The sequence below is a fragment of the Portunus trituberculatus genome, chromosome 17, assembly GCF_017591435.1.
Source record: "Portunus trituberculatus isolate SZX2019 chromosome 17, ASM1759143v1, whole genome shotgun sequence".
In the NCBI taxonomy this organism is placed as follows: domain Eukaryota; kingdom Metazoa; phylum Arthropoda; class Malacostraca; order Decapoda; family Portunidae; genus Portunus; species Portunus trituberculatus.
In genome coordinates, this window is record NC_059271.1 from 8998667 (window position 1) to 9013666 (window position 15000).

The 15000-nt window shown below is 38.8% G+C and overlaps 1 long non-coding RNA gene across 1 annotated transcript in view; it reads right to left on the bottom strand.

Annotated features, from left to right (window-relative positions):
- Positions 1-11871: 11871 nt before the first annotated feature.
- LOC123505009 overlaps positions 11872-15000 on the bottom strand; it is a 37657-nt gene continuing 34528 nt past the window's right edge. Inside the window, exons 4-5 of the long non-coding RNA XR_006675018.1 lie at positions 12840-12946; positions 11872-12551 (exon numbers count right to left, since the gene is read on the bottom strand). This is a non-coding gene — a long non-coding RNA (uncharacterized LOC123505009). The remainder of the gene's footprint in view (positions 12552-12839; positions 12947-15000) is intronic.

Here is a 15000-nt window from a genome sequence, read left to right on the forward strand (position 1 = left end):
GAATAATTCAACAAAGAGACCAGCTAATAAGCGCACGAGAACATAAAAGCGTACAATAATGAAAAAAAAACCCCGACAACACCATATATCACCACTTAACAAGCTTACAGAACACTGAGAACATGTATACTGGTGAACATATAAACAAGTGATATAAACATTGCCTTTCTATTTGGTCTTATTTTTCTTCACACATTTCCATTTACTTTCAATGTATTTGCATGTTATATTTCTCAATCATACATAACCCATTGCTAATCCAAACTTCACGGTAAGATCTTGGTCAAAACAGGATAGCAATGTTTTCAAATGGTTTGGTTTATCTGCAGAGAGTAATGCGTATGAATCTCTTTCCGAAAATGGTTTGCCATGAAGGTATTTGGGCCGCGGCAGGGGTTGTGTTCATGCGATACCTGAGGCGACGAGAGGAAACACAATATGGACGGCAAATTAGGTCTTCAGGCAAGCCAGACTAGAACAATGAGCACATACACACACATACGCGCGCACACAGACATATATTCTCTCTCTCTCTCTCTCTCTCTCTCTCTCTCTCTCTCTCTCTCTCTCTCTCTCTCTGGTAATCCAGTTATACGTACAGTATTTCATTATTTTTCGTAGCTACATGTGTTTAGCTTTATTTCTCTACAATTCCAGAGTTGGTTTTAATTCCATGCAGTTCGTCTGGAGGTATACAGTAATCTTTTGTCGCCTAAGTATAATTATTCTTTCTGATATTTCCTTAATTTTCATTGGATTTCGTTAATAATTTCATATTGAATTACAAATAGATTTCAAATGTATAGCTAATATTTGAACAACATGCCGGGTATTAAGGCTTTTTAATCTATTCACTACTAGGATTACCTAACATTTAGAGAATTATGAAAATGTGTTGGAATCTACACAAAGAAAGGACGAAACATAAATTACATTCAAGGGACAGTTGTTAAAAAACCTGCCTTGATGCTTAGATTAACTGAGATTGACAGATTAAGATCTCGTCTACTAAATTTAACGTAGGAAGTTTTAAGGCTTTCATATTTTTCTCCTTTTTATGGGACAAAAACATTATTCCATGATACTCGTACTGTGTTTCCCTTTAAACAATGGTGATAAAAATATGCCATCTTTACAGACGCATATCACTACTGCACTGCTTGACTAATATGTAGAGCAATCTTCGATCACAGTCGCCAATTTCCTGTTCATGTTCTGAATTAAACATTATTTCTGTGTCACGCAAAATCCAAGATTTCCATGATTTATTAAAGCTACGCGTAAAGGTTTAATCCATGGTATCTGAGGTGTCCTGGATTCGCCTTTCTATTATATGTTTACGTAAATGCTGTTTGATAGGAACACCTTTGTGCACTCAGATTTTTTTTTTTTTAGTCTGACATGACATTTTTGTGAGAACGCTAGTTAGAAACTTTTATATTTTGAATACCAAAGTAAACATCTGATAGTTGTCTAATATATGGTGTCTAATATGATACATTTTTTAAGACTACCGAGAAATCTTCGTAAGGTTTAGTAAATTTTGAGTGTTTTTATGAAGTAAGGACAACGGCAAGGACAACAAAAATTGCAATAAAAAGACTTACTGAAGTGCAGACAATCACAAAAACGAAAGCGTTAGCCAAAGCCAGAGGACAAGTGTATTGAAACCTCCGTCTTGAAAACTACAAGTCATATGAAGGAGAAAATACAGACGCAGACAGGGAGTTCTAGAATCTACCAGATAAAGGGACGAATGATTGGGAATACTGATTGACTATTGCATTGGAGAGGTAAACAGAGTGAAGGAAAGGCATTACTATACTGAATAAAAGACCAGAGGAGGCATGCAATTAGTAAGATTAGAAGAAAAGTTGGCATAAAAGTAGCGGCAGAAGATAGCAAGAAATGTAACATTACGACAGTGACATAAAGGTTGAAGACATTCAGAAGAAAGGAGTTGATAAAACGAAAAATCTTTTGATTCCACCATTTCTAAAAAGTTTGAGTGGAATCCCTGTCATACATGTGAAAGATACTATATTCATGGACAGATATGGGGGGTGAGAAAAACTGGTAGAGAAGACTCAGGAAACAGGGCTTCATAGAAACAGTTTTAGCAAGGGATGAGATGTGAAGTTTCTAGTTCAGGATTTTATATGAAAAATAGAACGAGGCATTGAAGAATTCTAACTTTGTTCTCCTACAGTCAGAAGCTTTAGAAAGATCAAAAGTTAGGCGTTATGTGGCTTTGCTGCGTGATCTGTTTACTTCCTGATGGGTTGGACGTCTATGAAAAGACGTGAAAAGTGTAGGTTGATATCATCAACGTATGGATAGAAAGGAGATGTTTGATTTAGAAGATCATTAAAGAATAGTAGAAAGAGAGTGGGTGTCACGAGAGAACCATAAGGAACACCACTGTTGATGGATTAAGAAGAACAGTGTCCGTTTGCCATGACATCATCAGAAAGAAAGCTTGAAATGAAATTGCAGAAAGGAGAGAGGCCGTAGTAGGGTAGTTTTGAAATCAAAGCTTCGTGCTAGACTATATCAAAAGCTTTTGATATGAATAAGGAAACTACAAAAGTATCACCAAAATCTCTAAAAGAGAGTGACAAAGCTCACTAAGGAAAGCCAGATCACCAGTAAAGTGACCTTACTGGAAACCATACTGGCGATCAGAGAGAAGAACGTTTAAAAATCTTTTTTGTTGAAAAATAAAATTAAAAAAATTCAAATAGGCGAGAAATCGATGAAATAGGATTGTAATTTGAAGGATTAGAACGGTCATCTTCTTTAGGAACAGGTTTAGTGTAGGCAAACTTCCAGCAAGAAGGAAGAGTAGATGTTAATAGACAGAGCTGAAAGAATTTGGGTTGGCAAGGTACAAGCACGAAACACAATTGCGAATAACAATAGGAGTAATTAATCAGGTCCATAAATGTTCTGTACGATTAGGCCAGCTTTAAATTTATTTTTCTTGCGTATATCATGATTTATTAGTGAGGACTGATGATAAACCTTCGTATAATTTGATAACTATTAAGTGTGCACCTCAATAATTTTGTAGGTTAGTTTTGAAAGATTAGCGAGACGCGGTCATGTTTTGAAAACAGTTACTTCTACAGTCTTAGATTGTTCATATGTGATGTTTACAGAGAAACTTTCTTATATATATATATATATATATATATATATATATATATATATATATATATATATATATATATATATATATATATATATATATATATATATATATATATATATATATATATATATATATATATATATATATATATATATATATATATATATATATATATATATATATATATATATATATATATATATATATATATATATATATATATATATATATATATATATATATATATATATATATATATATATATATATATATATATATATATATATATATATATATATATATATATATATATATATATATATATATATATATATATATATATATATATTTTTTTGGTGTGTATAGCATACGTGCTACTCGTTTTATTTTTTGCCCATTGTCAAAGGACGATGTTTAATAAAACTGGGCCTAATGCGGGAGAACGGTCAACATAGCGATATTTTCTTATAAAGACCTGAGAAAAGATATTTGGAAAAAGGAAAGTTTTTTTTTTTATGCAAGATAAGTAACACACACACACACACACACACACACACACACACACACACACACACACACACACACACACACACACACACACACACACACACACACACACACACACACACACACACACACACACACACACACACACACACACACACACACACACACACACACACACACACACACACACACACACACACACACACACACACACACACACACACACGGCCCGATAGCTCAGTGGTTAGAGCGCTGGCTTTACAAGCCAGAGGACCGGGATTCGATTCCCCGGCCGGGTGGAGATATTTGGATGTGTCTCCTTTCACGTGTAGCCCCTGTTCACCTAGCAGTGAGTAGGTACGGGATATAAATCGAGGAGTTGTGACCTTGTTGTTCCGGTGTGTAGTGTGTGCCTGGTCTCAGACCTATCCGAAGATCGGAAATAATGAACTCTGAGCTCGTTCCGTAGGGTAACGTCTGGCTGTCTCGTCAGAGACTGCAGCAGATCAAACAGTGAAACACACACACACACACACACACACACACACACACACACACACACACACACACACACACCTCTTGATAACGACCCCAAATGTCTTAACACCTCCCTCAACTTTCTCTACATTAACTTCTGCAACATTCGCGGTCTTACATTTAATTTCCAATCTGTGGAATACTACCTCTCCTCTACTATACCTCATCTTCTTTTTCTCACCGAAACACAACTGTATGAGGCTACTGACAGCAGGCCCTTCTCCGTTCCCTCCTACTTTCTCTATTCTCATTTTCGTTCCAAAGCTGGATGTTGCGTCTATGTGCGCAACGACTTAACCTACTCTCGTGCCCACGCTCTTGAATCTTCCGAGTTTTCCACCATCTGGCTTCGACTCAATAGTCACTCTCTAACTAAATTCATTTGTGCTGTCTATCTCTCCCATAACTCCTCTGACTATAGTAAATTCTTTGACTATTTAACTTCCAAAGTAAAGCGCATTCTGTCCCTCTACCCTTTCGCTGAGATCTCCATTGTTGGAGATTTCAATGTTCACCACCAGCTTTGGCTTTCCTCTCCCTTCACTGACAATCCTGGTGAACTAGCCTTCAATTTTGCTATCCTCGATGACCTAGAGCAACTGGTGTAACACCCTACTCGTATTCCTGACCGTCTTGGAGACACGCCCAACATTCTTGATCTCTTCCTTACCTCTAATCCTTCTGCTTATGCTGTCACCCTTTCATCTCCGTTGGGCTCCTCCGATCACAATCTCATTTCTGTATCTTGTCCTATTTCTCCAATCCTCTCAGGATCCCCAAAGCGAAGGTGCCTCTGGCGTTTTGCCTCTGCCAGTTGGGGGACCTGAGGAGGTATTTTTTTTTTTTTTTTTTTTTTTTTTTACATTACAAGGGCACTGGCCAAGGGCAAACAAAGTGTTGGAAAAAAAAAATCCCGCTGGTTGCCAGGCCCTGTTAAAAGAAAAGTAGAAAGAGAAAACAAAAAATCTAAAAGGAGGGTCCAGTTAACGTAAGAGGTGTCTTGACACTCCTCTTTTGAAAGAGTTTAAGTCATAGGCAGGTGGAAATACAGACACAGGTAGAGAGTTCCAGAGTTTACCAGTGTAGGGAATGAAGGAGTGAAGATACTGGTTAACTCTTGCATTAGGAAGATGGACAGAATAGGGATGAGAAGAAGTAGAGAGTCTTGTGCAGCGAGGCCGCAGGAGGGGGAAGGCATGCAGTTAGCAAGTTCAGAAGAGCAGACAGCATGAAAACAGCGGTAGAAGACAGATAAAGATGCAACATTGCGGCGGTGACTTAAAGAATCAAGACAGTCAGTTAGAGGAGAAGAGTTGATAAGACGAAAAGCTTTAGATTCCACCTTGTTTAGTAAAGCTGTGTGTGGATCCCCCAGACATGAGAGCCATACTCCATACACGGGCGGATAAGGCCCTTGTACAGAGCAAGCAGCTGGGAGGGAGAGAAAATGGACGAAGACGCCATAGGACACCTAACTTCTTGGAAGCTGATTTAGCAAGAGTAGAGATGTGAAATTTCCAGTTTAGATTTTTAGTGAAGGATAGACCGAGTGTGTTTAATGTAGAGGAGAGGGAAGTTGAGTGTTATTGAAGAAGAGAGGATAGTTGTCTGGAAGGTTATGTCGAGTAGATAGTTGTAGAAATTGAGTTTTTGAGGCATTGAACAAAACCAGGTTTTCTCTGCCCCAATCAGAAACAAGTGAAAGATCAGAAGTTAGGCGTCCTATAGCATCTCGCCTTGAGTCATTTAATTGTTGTTGGGTTGGGCGTCTGTTGAACGCTGTTGAATAATGCAGGTGGTATCATCAGCATAGGAGTGGATAGGGCATTGAGTCAGATTTAGGAGATCATTGATGAATAATAGAAAGAGAGTGGGTGATAGGACAGAACCCTGTGGAACACCACTGTTGATAGTTTTAGGGAAGAACAGTGACCGTCTACTACAGCAGCAATAGAACGATCGGAAAGGAAACTGGAGATGAAGGTACAGAGAGAAGGATAGAATCCGTAGGAGGGTAGTTTAGAAATTAAAGATTTGTGCCAGACTCTATCGAAGGCTTTCGATATGTCAAGGCCGACAGCAAAGGTTTCACCGAAGTCCCTAAAAGAGGATGACCAAGATTCAGTTAGGAAAGTAAGAAGATCACCAGTAGATCTGCCTTTACGGAAACCATACTGGCAATCAGAGAGAAGGTTGTGAGCTGATAGATGCCTCATTATCTTCCTATTAAGGATAGACTCAAAGGCTTTAGAAAGGCAGGAAATCAAAGCTATAGGGCGGTAGTTAGAAGGATTGGAGTGGTCACCTTTTTTAGGGACAGGTTGAATGTGAGCAAACTTCCAGCAAGAAGGATAAATAGAAGTAGAGAGACACAGATGAAAGAGTTTGACCAGGCAGTGAGCGAGTTCGGAAGCACAGTTTTTGAGAACAACAGGAGGGACTCCATCCGGACCGTAAGCCTTCCGAGAATCAAGGCCAGAGAGGGCCAGGAAAACGTCTTTATAAAGAATTTTAATTTTAGGGATGAAGTAGTCAGAGGGTGGAGGAGTAGGAGGAATATGCCCAGAATCATCCAAAGTTGAGTTGGTAGCAAAGGTTTGAGCGAAGAGTTCAGCTTTAGAAAAGAAGAGACAGCTGTAGAGCCATCTGGATGAAGTAAAGGAGGGAAAGACGAAGAAGTAAAGTTGTTAGAGATATTATTGGCTAGATGCCAGAAATCTCGAGAGGAGTTAGAATTGGAAAGACTTTGACATTTTCTATTGATGAAAGAGTTTTTAGTAAGTTGGAGAATAGATTTGGCATGATTACGGGCAGAAATATATAGGGCATGAGTTTCAGCAGTTGGATGGCTACGGAACCGTTTGTGAGCCGCCTCTCTATCATTGACAGCACGAGAACAAGCAGAGTTAAACCAAGGCTTTTTAGCTTTAGGGTTAGAGAAAGTATGAGGAATGTATAGCTCCATGCCAGAGATAATCACCTCTGTTATGCGCTCGGCACAAAGAGAAGGATCTCTGACATGAAAACAATAATCATCCCAAGGAAATCAGAATAGTACTGCCTTAGTTCCTCCCACTTAGCAGAGTTAAAATGCCAGAAGCACCTCCGCTTAGGCGGGTCCTGAGGCTGCACTGGAGTGATAGAACTGGTAACGGAAATTAGATTGTGGTCGGAGGAGCCCAACGGAGAGGAAAGTTTAACAGAGTAAGCAGAAGGGTTGGAGGTTAGGAAAAGATCAAGAATGTTGGGCGTGTCTCCAAGGCGGTCAGGAATACGGGTAGGGAACTTCACTAGCTGCTCTAGGTCATGAAGGATAGCAAAGTTGAAGGTTTGTTCACCAGGTTGGTCAGTGAAAGAAGATGAAAGCCAAAGCTGGTGGTGAACATTGAAATCCCTAAAATGGAGATCTCAGCAAAAGGAAAGTGAGATAAGATGTGCTCCACCTTGGAAGTCAAATAGTCAAAGAATTTTACATAGTCAGAGGAATTAGGTGAGAGGTATACAGCACAGATGAATTTAGTTAGAGAGTGACATTGAAGTCTTAGCCAGATGGTAGAAAATTCTGAAGATTCAAGATTGTGGGCACGAGAGCAAGTGGTGTCGTTACGCACGTATGCGCAACATCCAGCTTTGGATTGAAAATGAGGATAGAGCAAGTAGGAGGGAACAGAAAAGGGGCTGCTGTCAGTAGTCACAGACAACTGTGTTTCGGTTAGGAAGAGAAGATGAGGTTTAGTAGAGGAGAGGTGGTGTTCCACAGATTGAAAATTAGAACGAAGGCCACGAATGTTGCAGAAATTGATAGTGAAAGTATTAGATGAAGTGTCAAGACACCCAAGGTCGACAGCAGAGGGCAGTCCGACCTGGGGACATTTATGGTCCCTCCCAGAGGGGACTCCGAGGCAGGGCGTGGTGAAGCCATTATTAAATTTTGATTTGAAGAGAGTGTAAAAGTGTAAGGTGTTGTAGTGTAGTGTAGGAAGTAGTAGAAGTTGTCTTTAGAGGGCAGGCTGCAGCTGCTCAATTGTATAAATGAGACCACAAAGGGAACCGGGAAGAGAGGACACGGGGAATCACTCAGTCTGCAGCACTGCTGATTTTCCCTGAAATGATTACTGCTTCAGTGTCAGAAACCCATCACTTTGTGCTGAACACATAGCAGAAGTGATAGTGTCTGGCAAGAAAACGTACATTCCTCATTCTTTCTCTCAACCTAAACCTTCTAAGCCTTGGTTTAATACAGCCTGTTCTCGTGCTATACATGATAGAGAGGTTGTCCACAAAAAGTACTTGAGCCTTCCATCTCCTGAATCTCACTCACTTTATATTACTGCCCGGAATCATGCCAAGTCTGTTTTGCAACTTGCCAAACACTCTTTCATAAATACTCAAACTCCCCTCGAGAATTCTGGCATCTGGCCAAAAACATCTCCAGTAACTTTACTTCTTCATCTTTCCCTCCTTTATTTCATCCTAATGACACCACTGCCATCTTTTCTGTCTCTAAAGCTGAATTTTTATCTCAAACCTTTGCTGACAACTCCACCTTGGATAATTCTATGCTTTTCCCTCCCTTTCCCCCTCCCTCTGACTATTTCATGTCTACAATCAAAATTCTTCGTAATAATGTTTTCCATGCCCTCGCTGGCCTAAACCATCGGAAGGCTTATGTATCTGATGGGATCCCTCCTATTGTTTTCAAAAACTGTGTTTCCGTGCTTGCCCCTTGCCTGGCCACTTTCTCAACTTTGTCTATCGACTTCAACCTTTTTTTCTTGCTTATATTCAGCCTGTTCCTTAAAAGGATGACCGTTTTAATCCTTCAAACTACCGTCTTATAGCTTTAATATCTTGCTTATCTAAAGTTTTTGAATCTATCCTGAATAGGAAGATTCTTAAAGATCTGTCACTTAACAATCTTCTATCTGATCGCCAGTATGGCCTACGTTGAGATCGCTCTATTGGTGATCTTCTGGCTTTCCTTACTGAGTCTTGATCATCCTCTTTGTGAGATTTCGTTAGACATATCAAAAGCTTTTGATAGAGTCTGGCATATAGCTTTGATTTCATAACGGTTTCTATCCTTTTCTCTGCAACTTTATCTCAAGTTTCCTTTCCGACCGTTCTAGTGCTGCTGTGGTAGATGGCCACTGCTTTTCTCCTAAATCTACTCTCTTTCTATTATTCATTAATGATCTAAAACAAACATTTGCCCTATCCACTCCTACGCTGATGATACCATCCACACATATTTTCACGTCCTTTCAGAGACGTCCAACCCTTCAGGAAGTCAACAGATCACGCAGGGACGCCACAAAACGCCTGACTCTTGATCTTTCTAAGATTTCCGATTAGGGCAGAGAAAATCTACTAGTTTTTCAATGCCACAAAAACTCAATTCCTCCATCTATCAACTCGACACAATCTATTAGACAACTATCCCCTCTTCTTTAATGACACTCAACTGCCTCACTTTTCCACACTGAATATCCTGTCTGTCCTTTACTCATAATCTTAACTGGAAACTTCACATCTCATCTCTTGCTAAAACAGCTTCTATGAAGTTCAGCGTTCTGAGGCGTCTCCGCCAGTTTTTCTAGCCCTTGAACTACTAACTCTGTACAAGGGCTTTATCCGCTCCTGTATGGAGTACTCCCTGCCTGCTTCTGTATTTCCGTCTTCCTACGACTGAACTTCTTTTAAGAGGGAGGTATCAAATCATTTGCTCCCTAATTTTGGCTAACCCTTTGCTCATCTTCTAGAGATTCATCATTCAAGTGGGCCTTTTTTTTAATATTTTGTTGCCTTTGCCTGGCCCTCTCTCCTACATAAAAAAAACGTAAAAAAAATAAACACACACCCACACACACACACACACACACACACACACACACACACACACACACACACACGCACACACACACACACACACACACACACACACACACACACACACACACACACACACACACACACACACACAAATGAAAGAAATAAAGATATAAATAAAACAATACCATATGAATTAACTATGATTAATCTGCTTAGGATTTTTCTTTTACCATAGTATTCAATTTAGTTCAGCAGCACGCACTCTCTTACGCAAGTGCCTGTGTTTGTGTGTGTGTGTGTGTGTGTGTGTGTGTGTGTGTGTGTGCATGAAGCGCATCCTCGGTCGCCATTACCCCGTCTGACACACACAATTTCTCACTACTTAGCATAATGGCTCGTAATGGCGGTGATCGTTTTCCTACTTAATGACCTCAGAATGATAAACATACGCATGAAGGCACAAACACGCCGACCGACGAAGCCTTCCGCGATGACCCACTAAATTCACGGATAGATAAAACAAAAGATTTGAAAAATAAACACGTAAGTAAATAAATAGCAGCGAATATACAGTGAGGATAACAACTTGCAATAAATAACTTTTCTGGACCTAAGTATATATTGTAGCGTTTTTCATCACTTGCAAAGCTAGAAATTTAAACGTGGAACACTTCTGCATTTATGCTGTAAAAATTTGTCTTTACAAGAATTCAATGGAAATGCATTACTACATCCTCATTACTGTATCCTTAACGTTGCAACTCGTGTTGGTTTTAAAGAAACTAACTTAACAATACTCTGCTTTAAGATGACATTTCCTGTATATCGTAAAATAAATAACAAACATCGAAAAATCAAACAGATGCGGCGGTAAAAGTAGCATATCCCATGGCCTAAATCCTCAACGTGTTCAAGGGGAAGGAGAGAGCGCCTGGAAACAGGAAACTGGAAACTATCGCCTCTTCGCTTCCCTCAATGCCACACGGCACCAAACCTCTCATATCCGACGCGGTTAAATACCAATACTAACATATTTCTTAACCGATATACGTAAACATTTTCCATCAATTCTCGGTCACTTGTAGGACTATAACTCGCAGCGGGGGATTCCGATCGCCTCTGACTGTTTCATACTTCACGGGAATCGAAGAGAAGGAAAAAGTGGAGAGGGACGGAGAGCTTTCATATCCAGGTCTTGTTAGTCTTATAAAAGCTTAGTGTTTGAGTTTATGTACCTTAGTTCCCATTTATTTTTTTGCTTCAGACAAGAAAGAGAATAAGGTCACGGTTACAGACATATTTCCAATGTTTAACTAGATGTATAAATGCTTGGGTGGGAATTTAAGTATCTCATCCCTCTCTCATTTACTTCCCACACACTAAAGCTAAAGATGATAAGAAAAACCCTTAATGGAAGGTACACGTCTAAACTTTCCGGCCTCACTGAAAGTAGAAATGCCTAGTGTGAAAAACAGAGACGCCACGTCCTCATTTATTCTCTTCCGTCAGACTGAAGAACTAGAAGAAAATAAGGTCGACACAGCGAGTGAGTGAGAGATCCAGGTATCAAGTCTCTGTTCCAGGAAGGCTCACTGCGAGAGTCGGTGGCCACGTCCTCATTTAATATTTTACTTCATAACAAGGATAGAACAATGATAGTGAGATAAGGGACGGCTGAAGGATACAGTTTCAAATACTCAGGTTTTAGTAGAAGCAGAAGAAATTATTTTATTGGAGTGTTTTTCCATTTTTTTTCAGATACGCCTTTTATTTATTTGTTATTTTTTTCTAGCTTTACACTTCACACTGAAGGAAAGGCGGAAGAGAAGGTAGGAGGGAGAGAACGATAGCTATTGGTTAATAGGCTTTTGTTTGTCGCACGTAGGAAAGGCTGACTCCCTGGCAGTACAACCTTCGGTTTCAACCCATTGATTTTTTCTTATGTTTCACAAAGGAGGGCAGGAAGAGGGAGTGAGGGAGAGAACAATAGCTACAAGTTTACACGTTTAAATCATTGGCCACTGAAAGGATGTCTTTGTAAGAATCTTTAACACCACAGTTGTCCTATTTTCATGATTCACACTTCAGGGCAGTAAGAAAGACAGAAAAAAGAGAATGAATACTAGCTACAGGTCCTCGCACTCCACCTCAGTAGTCCTTGCAGATACTGCCTGTGCAAATTTTGGTACCAACGCGCACTTTTATTTTCGTTTCGCACAGGAAGGGAGGAAGAAGGGAAGGCCAGATAGAGGAGAACGTACGCTTCAAGTTTAGTTTACATGTTAAAGTATCGTACAAGTTTCCACATTCGAGTCTCATTGATCGTAGCAAGGTGGACTGTACAAGCCTCGGTAGCTGTACATTGTTTTGTTTCCTCCTTCACACTGACTGGAAAGAAAAGTAAAATTTGAGAGGAAGGGAACAAACGGTACAATTTAACATACTCGAGTTTCATTGGTCGTAGGAAGGTAGACTTGACAAAGTTCAGTAGCTGTACATTGTTTTATTCTCCTGCATCCCACTGAAGGAAAGGAAATAGAGAAAGTCAACAGGATTCAGGGAGGATCAAAGGGTTACTAGCTATATCAGATTAGTAACTCTTACCTGCTCCCACAATTTCTCTAATACCAGCTTCCTATTGAAAATACCACAAAATAATCACGTGAAAGCAGAACAGAAAAATACATTGTTACTTTTGTGATTGGCACATGAGGATTAAGTGTTTCCTCTGTTACGAGTACATTATAAGAAAGGATACACTGGATATTAGAAAACAAAAACGACAAGAAAGACACACTACTTCAATTACCTTGATTATTTAGAGTGGAAACTGAGCTGAGGTTCGTGTGGATGACGTAAACAGAAGACGGTGGAGGTGAATGTGGGGGCGGACTCAGGTGGAGTGGAGGTGGGGATCTGGAGGTTACAAAAAGGATAAATACAAAAGGAACATCGTTGAAAAGGTTACAAGTCTGATAATACGAAGATAATGGCAATGAATCTGACCTGATTCTCTCTCTCTCTCTCTCTCTCTCTCTCTCAAATTTGAAGAGTTCTTCCATGCGTGTGTGTCTTAGCGTGTGTATGTCTGTGTGTTAGTACGTAGGTGTACGTGGATGTTTGGAGAGAGAGAGAGAGAGAGAGAGAGAGAGAGAGAGAGGAGAAAATCAGAGAGAGAGAGAGAGAGACGAGAAAATCATATTTAAAGTTTCTCTCTCTCTCTCTCTCTCTCTCTCTCTCTCTCTCTCTCTCTCTCTCTCTCAGGTACACACACACACACAGCCGTGATCAACATGACGCGACAATAGTTGTACCAAGAGTTATGGCACATCATCTTTGTGTTGTTAGTTAATATTGGCGACCATTTTAAATCTCCCCTGACATATGATCCTTACCAGCCGATGTTGACGCAATGTTCTGCTTTTAATTACGCACTTTGCTTATGCCATCATGAATATGTCAGAATCTACTCTACAAAATTATATCCCCAATTAATATATCATAAATTATTGTGCACAACGCGAGCACTTCACATTAACTTACTAACTGGTAACTCGCCATGAGCTGGGAGACAATGGAAGGCAGGCCACACATCCCTGGTATCACTAAGTTCACGATAGCAGCTTTCCGTCGAACAAAACTGTGATAAAGATCTATTTTTCAGTTCAACGTCAAAGCCAGGCTTAATTTGTCCACTGTGGATGAGCTCACTGAGAAGTCTTCCTAAGATAGCTTTGCTCTATACCTAAGAATACTTCGTTTTGTAAGATAGCCTTGTTCTGCATCTTTAAGGAAGAAAAACAAGAAAAGATTGACACTGATCAATCTATCTATCTATCTATCTATCTATCTATCTATCTATCTATCTATCTATATATATATATATATATATATATATATATATATATATATATATATATATATATATATATATATATATATATATATATATATATATATATATATATATATATATATATATATATATATATATATATATATATATATATATATATATATATATATATATATATGTGTGTGTGTGTGTGTGTGTGTGTGTGTGTGTGTGTGTGTGTGTGTGTGTGTGTGTGTGTGTGTGTGTGTGTATACTTTGAGGAATAGGCTACTTAACTTTTATAGTGAAAACTGATAAACTCCTCTGGACCAAGGTAGATGTACATATAATATTCAAATCAGTAAGAGTGACCCTTTCAAGAAAATTTATATTTCGAAAACAAGGAGTGGTTTTTATTCCCTAAACGTTTTTTACAGAGAATAATTTCATGAAGGGTAAATCACCTTGAATTTGCAGTACAAAATATAACATAGAAGCTGAAGGGAATAATCAATAATTCTATGAACGGTAAATCAGGTTGAAGTTTAAAGTCCAAAGTAAAATACAGACTCTGAAGGGAATATTGGTGACGGAGGGAAGAAAGAGTCCAGAACAACAACCTACGCGCTGTGAATACGATTTGTTAAAAAAATAATAATAATAATAATAATCATAAGGCAAAATATACAAAGTAAAGAGAGAAGGTGATTGAGACAGACAAAAACAAAATGAAATGTATCCTAACCTTAGAAAGAAAGATGAAAAAAGACTTCATGAAAAATAAAACCTTGATATCAATAAGTACCTCATAGTCTATTCAATTTGAGAAGATATATCATAACATATTAAAAACAACTTGGAAAATATTCTCATCGTTCAGAAAACACTATAAAGTAAAAGATAAGATGAAATAGAATAAAACTATGAATATACATAAATGATAGAAGACAAAGTTCGAAAATAAAATAAGAAATCATATGGAAAATAACCTGTAACCTTTAGGCAGCACCACACTCACCACTGCTACATATGTTACCAAAATATGAACGTTTTCAGAGAACTGTGAGAGTAGACAAAATGAACTTCCTAGCGAGACCAGTGCTGTATCCAGGCAAGTGTCTCTCCTCCGATGTTC